Source organism: Panulirus ornatus, chromosome 40 (assembly GCF_036320965.1).
Source record: "Panulirus ornatus isolate Po-2019 chromosome 40, ASM3632096v1, whole genome shotgun sequence".
Taxonomy (NCBI): Eukaryota; Metazoa; Arthropoda; class Malacostraca; order Decapoda; family Palinuridae; genus Panulirus; species Panulirus ornatus.
In genome coordinates, this window is record NC_092263.1 from 4498278 (window position 1) to 4510840 (window position 12563).

Sequence of the window (12563 nt, forward strand, 5' to 3'; positions counted from 1 at the left end):
TCCCCAGTTCGATGATATTGGCCGGAGTTAAGAGAAGGGCGTGGCTTACCAAGGTCATCTGACCAAAACCTAGAACAAGTCATTCACTGGAAACGTGACTGAAGAGTGACCTCAGGTCAAGCACTGTCAAAAGTGGCTTGTACCTTTACTGAGGCCACAAGTTGGTAATAATTACCCAGCTAAACGTAGAAAATAATCTTGTACAGAATAGCACATAAAGTCCATGTAAACTCTAGCTAAAAGTTTTTCACGTTTTGAAATGGAATCTCTCTTCCTATGTTCCTGTGGACGATTTAGTGAAGTTTTTTTTGTCCAGCTGCATGAAGGACTGCAGGTTTGGTTTCAATAATGAATTACCCTTCAGGAGATGTGGCACGAAAGTAGACTATCTACCTTCTACAGTCCTGCGTAATATCTACCTTCTACAGTGTTGCGAAATATCTACCTTCTACAGTCTTGCGTAATATCTACATGAAGTTCTTCGAAGTTGCTGAACTTACTCCCAACGTCATACAACAGTGGCTAAATGGTTTCGTTATGTCGATGACATAATTTGCATGTGATCGGATGATGAAGACATCTGTGATTTTCATCTAAGACTCGACAGCCTAATTACTTCAATAAAGTTTACCTGTGAGGAAGAAACTGAGGGAACCCGGTCTATTTTGTATGTCATATCTAAACCAGATGTTCTTTGTGTTTGGTCAACGAACGAAGATTTCCTAACATTTCTCCCTTTACTTAACAATTTAGTAACTTCCATCAACTTTACTGTGGAAGTGGAAAATAATTGTATGTTACCATTCCTAGATCGCATAATCCATAGGGACAGAAACATGTTCAAGCTTAGCATATACACAAAAAAGCTACCAATGTTTGCTCAAATATTCATTAGTTTTCAGCTCAACATGACAGACTTCAATTATTACCAGTCCAGTCGATGTTCCTTAGTGCATTATGTATATGCAGTCCGGAATTTATAGATGACGAGTTTGAGAAGATATATTCTATTGGATCCAAGTTAATGTATCCTAGATCCTTCATTGATAAATCCTTTAAGTTGGCAAATAATTCTATAGAATTAAACCTAAACCTCCTCTTAATACCAAGAATGAGTTTTCCCTTTTCGTGATAATTCTACATTACTTCCTAGGTTGCTTAAATACTTTAATGTAAATGTTGCCTTCAGCAATTACAATACCACAAAAAAATAACTTAAAAACTCACCAGAAAATTCTACGGTCTGTGTTTACAGAATCCCTTGTAAAAGCTGTTATATATTTTATGTTGGGCAGACTGGTAAGGATCTTTATGTTAGACTTAAGCAACATAAATATAGTATAAGAACAAGACATGATTTAAATGCTTTGCTTAATCATGTTAAGAAGTATGACCATTTTATTGACCGAAGTAACGCCAATTCAGTTATCAACTGTAACTCCTTAACCACGACAAATATCCTTGAATCTTCTATTATCAAATACGCAAAGAACTGTAATATGAGTATTAGTGAAGGTTTGTAATTTGATAACTTTGTCGTATGCAAAGTTTGTAAACAGTTCCCTTTCCTTTACACATAATGAAAAATTATGACACACACAACAAGACCTTTTGAACCCTCCCACGTTTTCGTATTAATCTTTCCTGGCGATTAATATAATCAGAAATCAAACAAGAGTGACTTACGAGCAATGTAAATGATCAAAGGTTCCCAAAGGCGCTGAAAGAAATATATGAAGTTGGACATTAGTTGGTGCCAGCTCAAAAGCAAAAGGAAATATGATCATAGATTTTGATTTTGATGGAATATACGCAGTCAATTTGCTTCAACAAGATCAAACCATTTCTTTCTATATATATCTCATAATCTAGATTCAAAGTTCACACCTTGTCATCCGGCCCTCACTGTGTGACCCCAGCCCACACTGTGTGACCCAGCCCTCACTGTGTGACCCAGCCCACACTGTGTGACCCAGCCCTCACTGTGTGACCCAGTCCACACTGTGTGACTCAGCCCTCACTGTGTGATCCAGCTCCCAATGTGTGACCCAGCCCTCACTGTGTGACCCCAGCCCACACTGTGTGACCCAGCCCTCACTGTGTGACCCCAGCCCACACTGTGTGATCCAGCCCTCATTGTGTGACCTAGCCCACACTGTGTGACTCAGCCCTCACTGTGTGACCCAGTCCACACTGTGTGACTCAGCCCTCACTGTGTGATCCAGCCCTCACTGTGTGACCCAGTCCCCACTGTGTGACCCAGTCCCCACTGTGTGACCCAGCCCTCACTTTGTGACCCAGCCTTCACTGTATGACCCAGCCCTCACTGTGTGACTCATGATCCGCCACAAGTCCTGTTCCTGGACCCAGTACATGACCCAGGACCACTGTGCAACCGGCCAACACCTTCCCATTTTCTATGGCCAACACCTTCCCATTTTCTATGGCCAACACCTTCCCATTCTCCATGGCACACCCTCCCATTCTCTATGGCCAACCCTCACCCAGATTCTCTCCCGTTCCTCCTCTTCCCCATGAGAACTTGCTCCCCACCAGACCTTGCTCCCCACCAGGCCTTCCTCCCCACCAGGCACTCTCCTCTCCACCCCACTAGACTCCTTTTCCTCCCCATTAGACCTTCCTCCCCACCAGGTCCTCCACCACATCAGACCCTCCTCCCCACCAGACCTCCCTCCCTACAATACCATTCTCCCCACCATATCCTCCTACCCACAAAACATCCTCCCCACCATTCCCTCTTCACCCCCACCATCCCCTCGCCTCTCCCCATCCCACAAGACCCCCTTCCTACCCCTATCCCACCAGTCTCTCTCCCCTCCCGACCCCCAGCAGGCGTGGGGGAGGGTCCGTCCTCCCCAGCAGCCTGGCCGAGCTGCCGTGTGAGGTGAGGTGGAGCAGCCGGGGGAGGAGCTGACTCAGTGACAGCGTAGCCAGCGCAGCGGTAGTGTTGCCAGTCTAGCCGCTGCTGCTGGTGATGGTAGTGCTGCTGCTGCTGCCAAAGACGTCAACGAACGCCTCATCGCGGAGCAGCTTCCCTCCCTCCTCATAACCTTCCCTCACTCACTCACACATCCTCCTCCTCACACACACACACCCTGGTCACCCATCCACACCCACATCCCTCTGGTTGCTCGCCATACTAAACACTTGACGAAGCTATGATGATATCAACGGCTGTGACTAATAATAATAAAAAAAAGATGAAATCAAATTGAAAAGAAAATAAAGTTTATTTTTGGACGAGGAAATTAAGACGACGAAAGAGAAAAGAGAGAAATAAAGAAAGTTCAATGTGGTCCACAGAGAGAACTTGAAAAGTTGAACTTTGAGCTGTGTACAAAGACACACAGATGTAAGGGAAGACTTGACACAGAAGCTGTCTGCTCGTGGCACAGACACGACCCGACTGTGGTGGCTGGACACAGAAATATCTTGTCTTCACAGGTGAGTTACACAGAATATAGACACCAGGTGTGTGATGGCTTGTCACATGTGACATAGAGTTACACAGAAGTCAGATATAGACACAAGGTGTGTGATGGATTGACACATGTGACATAGAGTTACAAAGAAGTCAGATATAGACACAAGGTGTGTGATGCTTTGTCACATGTGACATAGAGTTACACAGAAGTCAGATATAGACACAAGGTGTGTGATGGATTGACACATGTGACATAAAGTTACACAGAAGTCAGATATAGACACAAGGTGTGTGATGGTTTGTCACATGTGACATAGAGTTACACAGAAGTCAGATATAGACACAAGGTGTGTGATGGATTGACACATGTGACGTAGAGTTACACAGAAGTCAGATATAGACACAAGGTGTGCGATGGATTGACACATGTGACATAGAGTTACACAGAAGTCAGATACAGACACCATGTGTGCGATGGATTGACACATGTGACATAGAATTACACAGAAGTCAGATGTAGGCACCAGGTGTGTGATTGTTTGTCAAATGAGACATAAAGTTACACAGAAGTCATATGTAGACACCAAGTGTGTAATGGATTGACACATGTGACCTAGAGTTACACAGAAGTCAGATGTAGGCACCAGGTGTGTGATGGATTGACACATGTAACATAGAGTTACAAAGAAGTCAGATGTAGATACCAGGTGTGTGATGGACTGACGCATGTGACATAGAGTTACACAAAAGTCAGATGTAGACACCAGTTGTGTGATGGATTGACACATGTGTTTAGTTAACTACGTAACAACTTTTCTTCTTTGCTCTCACTGTCATCCAAAGTGAAGGTGATATAGGCATTGAAAGTGACAAGGAAGTGAATGTGATTTGCATATGTTTAATTACTGTACGACAGATACCTTTACTTGCTCTCAATATGTGGAGATAAGGAAATCTTTACTCTCTCTCTCTCTCACTCTCTCTCTCTCTCTCTCTCTCTCTCTCTCTCTCTCTCTCTCTCTCTCTCTCTCTCTCTGTGCATGAATATGTGTGTGTGTGTGTGTGTGTGTTGTGTGTGTGTGTGTGTGTGTGTGTGTGTGTGTGTGTGTGTGTGTGTGTGTGCTTAAAATTATGTACACATATAGTACATATATTATTACATATATTCCTATGTGCGCGTTTATGCAAATAACATTTAATCTTTTTGTTTGTATACGTGTACCATCATTGGCTCGTGTACTTCATATATATATATATATATATATATATATATATATATATATATATATATATATATATATATATATATCATTACACATAATAGCTAGAGAATGGATGTGAGCGAATGTGGCCTTATTTCCTCTGTTCCTGGCGCTACTTGCTAACGCAGGAAACGACGATTAGGTATAAACAAAATATACATATACATGTATATACCTTCCCTGAACCAGGGCATGTGAAGCGTCTGGGGTAAACCATGTAATGGTCTGTGGGGCCTGGATGTGGAAAGGGAGCTGTGGTTTCGGTGCATTACACATGACAGCTAGAGAAGGATGTGAGCGGATGTAGCCTTTGTTGTCTTTTCCTAGCGCTACCTCTCAAACGCGGGAAAGAATTCAGTGAAGTGGTTGAAAGCGCTATTCCTTGAGCAGAGATCAAGAAGCTATGGTCCATGTACCGGGTATATTCAAGGAGATATGGTCCATGGACAGGGCACAGTCACGAAGATATGGTCCATGGACCGGGTATGTTCAAGGGGATATCGTCCGTGGACCGGGTATATTCAAGGAGATATGGCCCATGAACCTGGTACAGTCACGAAGATATGGTCCATGGACCGGGTATATTCAAAGGGATGTGGTCCAATGACCGTGTATATTCAAAGAGATCAATACAAATGGCCAATACCAATTAGAAAAGCTGTGAAGAACGTGAATTTAACAGGCCATTTAAGATTTTGGGTCATGTTCTGGTACCACTGTGGAAGGTGAGAACAGAAGGGTAATCCAGTGTATCATATGAAGCGGGAGACGAGCTTGGTAGATGACTGGATGATTGGGACCAGCAATCTAGGATGGTAAGAGACGAAATGGTTTAATCTATTGCAAATCATTAATTGCTCAGGAGCTCTTCGCGGGTAAAGAGCAAGAAACATATATTGCTGGGATGGTTCTAGAAGCCTGGCTGCCAGGAACTGTCCAAAATGAGGAAAAAAAAGGACAAGAAAATGCCTTTTTTTTTTCTACCTGTTCGACGTTTTCCCGCGTTAGCGCCAGGAACAGACGATGAAATGGCCTCATTCGCTCACAGCCGCTTCCTCTTCGTCATCCTGAGTCACAGGTTGCTCCCTTCTACATGTTCAGACTCAGAGGCATCTTCCACTCCGCCCATCCACCTCCTCTTTGGACTCCTCCTTGTTCCCTCTACTTTAGACATGTATGTCCTCTTCATCAACCTCTCCTCACTCATCCTCTCCATATTTCCAAACCATATCAGCACACCCACTTCAGCTCTATCATACATACTCCTCTTATTACCACACCTCTCTCATACCCCGTCATTACCTATTCGCTCAACCCACCTCACACCACGTACTGTCCTCAAACATCTCATTTCCAACACATCCACCCTCCTCCGCACTACACCAATCCTGGGCCTACGTCTCGCACCCATACAGCTTCAATCTTTGCCCTTCCAGACGATAACCTCTTCTTCCACACGCTCCTCAGTGCGCAATCCCTTGATGTCGATGCATAATAGAATATAGTTCTCAGGTTAGAGTATTCGCCGAGACTGCTCGAAGACATTTATCAGGATAACAGATAAGGCTCAGATGATGACAACGAACCCCAAACGTAAATTCATTGAAAGATAGATTCATATGGAGACTGAAGTGCAATGTATCGAAGCTCATATAATGCAGAAGGTTCGCACGGATTATAAATACATCGAGAACCAATAAGAATGAGACCACTAGAAGGAATTAACATGAATAAAAGCATCAAAAACACAGTGGAATCTCTCGTGGCCTAAGCATTACGACAACTGATACTTTTGGATTACTTAAACAAGTGGCTTAAAACCTCACATGTTCTGTATGTCTGTGGATAGAACCTGATCTAATCAAGGTTTAAAGAACATTCAAGCTATCGGCAACGTGGAACAAGACGTCAGTAAGTTGCAACACTCGTGAAATATATGTCCGACGAAGGATTAAAAGAAAATTTACAACTGTCTCAACTTGCACAAAGATCACACAGCTCGGCGGGGGAGAGGAAGACGATAGCCAGGGGCAATAGCCACAGAAATTGGACTAAGGAGTAAACATGATGCTAAACACCTCCCTTGAGAAATCAGGGAATCCTGCAGAAAACCTGGCCTCGCTCAGCTGCATTTGGACGACTCTTAGATAAAACGAAGGTTTTGGAAAGTAACGTAATATCTAGTTAAGCTCTAGATCGCTATAGCAAGTTACTGATACATTATCCAATCTAGGAAAGTGATAAGAGATAAGAGATCAAAGGAGATAAATGAATATAACGTACAGTGATTGTAACTTGTATTAGGAATTAACTACATCTTTAGTGACTGGAAAGCAGTGTAAAGATTAACTCTTAAAGGAAAGAAGCTTCAAGATCGACACTCTGGAGTGAAAGAAGCTTCAAGATCGACACTCTGGAGTGAAAGAAGCTTCAAGATCGACACTCTAGAGTGAAAGAAGCTTCAAGATCGACACTCTTGAGTGAAAGAGGCTTCAAGATCGACACTCTCGAGTGAAAGAGGCTTCAAGATTGACACTCTAGAGTGAAAGAAGCTTCAAGATCGACAGTCTAGAATGAAAGAAATTCAGATATCGACCTACAGAGTGAGTGTTCAGACTAACACAAGAATGAAAGAAGTGCAGAGATCGATACTACAGTGAAAGAAGCGTAGAGATCGCTTCTAGAATGAAAGAAGTGTGAAGACAGACAGTAGAATCAAAGAAGTGTAGATGATGGCACTGGAATGAGAAATAATTATGTTAGTGTTAACAGATAGAGCAAGATGGTGTTTTAATGGCGTTAGGAGACGATCATCAGATAAATCTGGTTTAAAGAGAAGCTAAACGAGCCGTCTCGAGATATAGAGCCCAGAGCCTGGGGAAGTGGAGGGGAACGAGAGAGCCTAGTTTATGTTCAAGATTTGATAATCGGTGGAGAGGAAAATGTTTTCTTATCCCTCTGTGTGTACACAGGAGGTTGTGGAGTGTGATGGAGCGGGACCAGAGCACCAGTGTTGAGGGATGAAACGACTTTCATTAAGACGTAGGAATACAGTTTCGTTCCAGTCTACTTGGCTGGGTTTTGTCTCATCATACTCACGTTGGCACTGGTGGGAACCTGAGAGGTTTCCTGAAGGAAGGAAGGAGGGAGTGTGAGGGGAGAAGGAGGAGGAGGAAGAGAGATGTGTGTGTGAGGGGCTGGCCAAGTGTGAGGTGATTCCTATTATGCTAAGGTCAGCTTTGAACCTTTTCTTATTTGCGGTGGTGCTACCCCGAGTGCTGTAAGTGAGGAGAGCAAAGTGCATTACTGAGGGAGCCATTGTGTGCAGGCAGAGCGCCAGTTACCGCTGAAACAAAGGAAGACGCACAGCCCTGCCGGCGTAATATGGTAGGAGTATGTGGAAGGTGAAATGGACAGAGACTTTGCACGCGAGAATGGTATGGGGGTAAGGGATAGGGAAGGAGAGAGAGAGAGAGGGAGGGGAAGAAGAAGAAGAAGAAGAGGAAGAAGAATAGGAAGAGAATGGTATGGTGGTAAGGGATAGGGAAGGAGAGAGACAGAGGGGGAAGAAGAAGAAGAAGAAGAAGAAGAAGAAGAGAAGAATAGGAAGAGAATGGTATGGTGGTAAGGGATAGGGAAGGAGAGAGACAGAGGGGGGAAGAAGAAGAAGAAGAAGAAGAAGAAGAAGAAGAAGAAGAAGAAGAGGAAGAGAATTTGCATATTAGACTACATTAGAATACTTGGGTTCAGAAGAATCACACGCGATAGAGGCTGGACTTTGGAAAAATCAATCAAGAACCAAAAATTGTTTTTACGTTTATCCACGACACATCTGCTGGTGGTGGTGATGTTTGACAACGAAGAACATTAAATGAGCAAAATATACATTTCAATATACATAAGTGAGAATATAGGAAGTATGCGTCTGGATACATCGCTAAGAGAGAGAGAGAGAGAGAGAGAGAGAGAGAGAGAGAGAGAGAGAGGAGGGGGGGAAGGAAAGAAAAGAGAGAGAGGTAAAGAATAGCATCAGAAACTGAGTATATGTTCGAACCCTTGTGAAGGGAAATGGTGTAGTCTGAGTGAAATGGTCGGGTCATGTCCAGTGAGGGAGGGTGAGAGTGCTGAGGAGAGAGTCAGCCCTGTGATGGAAAGTGTGAGGGAGGGAAAAGAGCAAGACAAGGAGCTAGATGGAGAAATTTTTCAGAGGAAGATCTCGGGGTAAGTTTCGAAGCGGGAGACGAAGCATGAGAGCGAAACAATGAAGCAGTAAGATTCGAACGAATGATTCCCAAGACAGAGAAGGAATAGAAATGATCCGAACATACGAGTCTCTGTATTGTACTGGGTAAACACTTGACCAGTTCACATGAATCGTGAATATTCATATAATTATCTTATAGTTATCTTATAATTACCTTATAATTATTTCATGATTATCTTATAATTGTCTTACAGTTATCTTACAATTATCTGATAATTATCTTATAGTTATCTTGTAGTTATCTTATGGTTATCTTATAATTATCTTATAATCATTTTATAATTATCTTATAGTTATAGCTATCTTATAATTATCTTATAGTTATCTTATAATCATCTTATAGTTATCTTATGATTACCTTATGATTATCTTAAAGTTATCTTACAATTATCTTATAATTATCTTAGACGGCTGGTTGCTTGTTTGGCCTGGTAAATAGGTCTGTCAACTGCCAGGGGTCATTATGTAGCCTTGACAGTAAGCTCTGCTTAAGCTTATACAATTTTCCCCTCTCAAAGATTAACTTACGTAATTTTCAGTTCGTTCTACGAAAGCTGGAACAATTACACATATTAATTACTTGAACTGATTTATCATTTTTGATTTCTATATTTCTAATAAAAGTCTTTTTTCATAACATTAAAAAAGATTCTTAAGACATAAGTCCATGTATGACAAGGGACTTGTGTGATCAAAATATGTAATGCGTGTGTGTATATATATATATATATATATATATATATATATATATATATATATATATATATATGAGTCAGTTGTTGTTCGCTGATGATACAGCGCTGGTGGCTGATTCATGTGAGAAACTGCAGAAGCTGGTGACTGAGTTTGGTAAAGTGTGTGGAAGAAGAAAGTTAAGAGTAAATGTGAATAAGAGCAAGGTTATTAGGTACAGTAGGGTTGAGGGTCAAGTCAATTGGGAGGTGAGTTTGAATGGAGAAAAACTGGAGGAAGTGAAGTGTTTTAGATATCTGGGAGTGGATCTGGCAGCGGATGGAACCATGGAAGCGGAAGTGGATCATAGGGTGGGGGAGGGGGCGAAAATTCTGGGGGCCTTGAAGAATGTGTGGAAGTCGAGAACATTATCTCGGAAAGCAAAAATGGGTATGTTTGAAGGAATAGTGGTTCCAACAATGTTGTATGGTTGCGAGGCGTGGGCTACGGATAGGAAATGAGATGTTTGAGGACAATGTGTGGTGTGAGGTGGTTTGATCGAGTGAGTAACGTAAGGGTAAGAGAGATGTGTGGAAATAAAAAGAGCGTGGTTGAGAGAGCAGAAGAGGGTGTTTTGAAGTGGTTTGGGCACATGGAGAGAATGAGTGAGGAAAGATTGACCAAGAGGATATATGTGTCGGAGGTGGAGGGAACGAGGAGAAGAGGGAGACCAAATTGGAGGTGGAAAGATGGAGTGAAAAAGATTTTGTGTGATCGGGGCCTGAACATGCAGGAGGGTGAAAGGAGGGCAAGGAATAGAGTGAATTGGAGCGATGTGGTATACCGGGGTTGACGTGCTGTCAGTGGATTGAATCAAGGCATGTGAAACGTCTGGGGTAAACCATGGAAAGCTGTGTAGGTATGTATATTTGCGTGTGTGGACGTATGAATATACATGTGTATGGGGGGGGGTTGGGCCATTTCTTTCGTCTGTTTCCTTGCGCTACCTCGCAAACGCGGGAGACAGCGACAAAGTATAATAAATAAATAAATGAATATATATATATATATATATATATATATATATATATATATATATATATATATATATATATATATATATATATATATATTGGAAAGGATCACAATACTGCTGGTGATCAAGATATTCCTATGAGTCCACGGGGAAAATGAAACACGATAAGTTCCCAGGTGCACTTTCGTGTAATATCCACATCATCAGGGAAGACACGAGAGAAATATAAGTCAGTTGATATACAACGAAGAGACGTATCCAGGACGCCATTTGGTAAACATGCGATTGTCCAAAACAGACAACGAGCGTATCATAAACTATTATGTGGACAAGAAGTGGGAATTGTTTACACATTTTATCGACAATAAAGTTATCCAATTTGTATAATCCATCACTGATATTAACATTATAATTCTTTGTGTATTTGATAATTGAAGATTCAATTATATTTCTCGTTGTAATAGAGTTAGAGTTAATAACTGAGGTGGCATTACTCCAGTCAATACAATGATCATAGTTTTAACGTGATTAAACAAGGCATTTGATTCTTCTCCTGTTCGTCTACAACATTTATGTTGCTTAAGCCTAACAGAAAGATCCTTACCAGTCTGCCCAACAAAACTTATCACAATTTCCACATGGCACTTTATAGATGCATCCAGGAGAATTTTCTGGCGAGTTCCTGATTAAGATATTCTTTATAGTATTATTACTGCTGAAGGCAACATTTACATTAAAGGATTTAAGCAACATGGGAAGTAAAGTAAAATTATTATCAAAAGGGAGAACTAAAAGATTCCTGATGTCAATGAGAGGTTTGGGCTCAACTCAATAGAATGATTTCTTTGCTTACTTAGGTGATTTATCAATGAAAGATCTAGGGTACTTTAACTTAGATCCAATAGAATATATCTTCTCAAACTCATCATCAAATACTCTGGACTGCAAATACGTAATGCCCTAAGGAACATAGATTGGAATGATGATAATTAACTGTCATCTCAACATGACATTGATAAATTCCGTAACTTAGCAAAGAAATCATTTTATAGAGTTGAGCCCAAACCTCCCATTGACACCAAGAATCTTTTAGTTCTCCCTTTTGATAACAATTTCACTTTACTTCCCATGTTGCTTAAATCCTTTAATGTAAATGTTGCCTTCAGCAATAATAATACTATAAAGAATATCTTAATCAGGAACTCACCAGAAATAAGTTTTATGTTGGGCAGACTGGTAAGGATCTTTCTGTTAGACTTAAACAACATAGATATAGTATAAGAACGGGAGAACAATTAAATGCCTTGTTTAATCAAGTTAAAAACTATGATCATTGCATTGACTGGAGTAATGCCACCTCAGTTATTAACTCTAACTCTATTACCACGAGAAATATAATTGAATCTTCAATTTTCAAATACACAAAGAATTATAATGTTAATATTAGCGATGGATTATGCAAATTGGATAACTTTATTGTCGATAAAATTTGTAAACAATTCACCTTGACCACAAATAGTTTATGATACGCTCGTTATCTGTCTTGGACAATCGCATGTTTACCAAATGGCGTCCTGGCTAGGTATCTTCGTTGTATATCAACTGACTGTTGTATTTTTCTCTTGTGTCTTCCCTGATGATGTGATTATTACACGAAAGTGCACTAGGGAACTTATCACGTTTCATTTCCCCGTGGACTCATAGGAATATCTTGATCACGCGCAAAATTGTGATCCTTTCCAATACATATATATATATATATATATATATATATATATATATATATATATATATATATATATATATATATACATATTTGTTTAACTGTATCCCCTCAATGCATTTGTTCCTTTGTGTGTGTTAGTGTGCGTATTTATGTATCTC

At 41.0% G+C, this 12563-nt stretch overlaps 1 protein-coding gene across 1 annotated transcript in view; it reads left to right on the top strand.

Annotated features, from left to right (window-relative positions):
- The first annotated feature begins 2944 nt into the window (after positions 1-2944).
- The window catches only part of LOC139761321 (uncharacterized), a 118424-nt gene continuing 108805 nt past the window's right edge, over positions 2945-12563 (top strand). The window contains exon 1 of the mRNA XM_071685379.1: positions 2945-3465. The gene's annotated coding sequence lies outside the window, so the exon portion shown is untranslated. The remainder of the gene's footprint in view (positions 3466-12563) is intronic.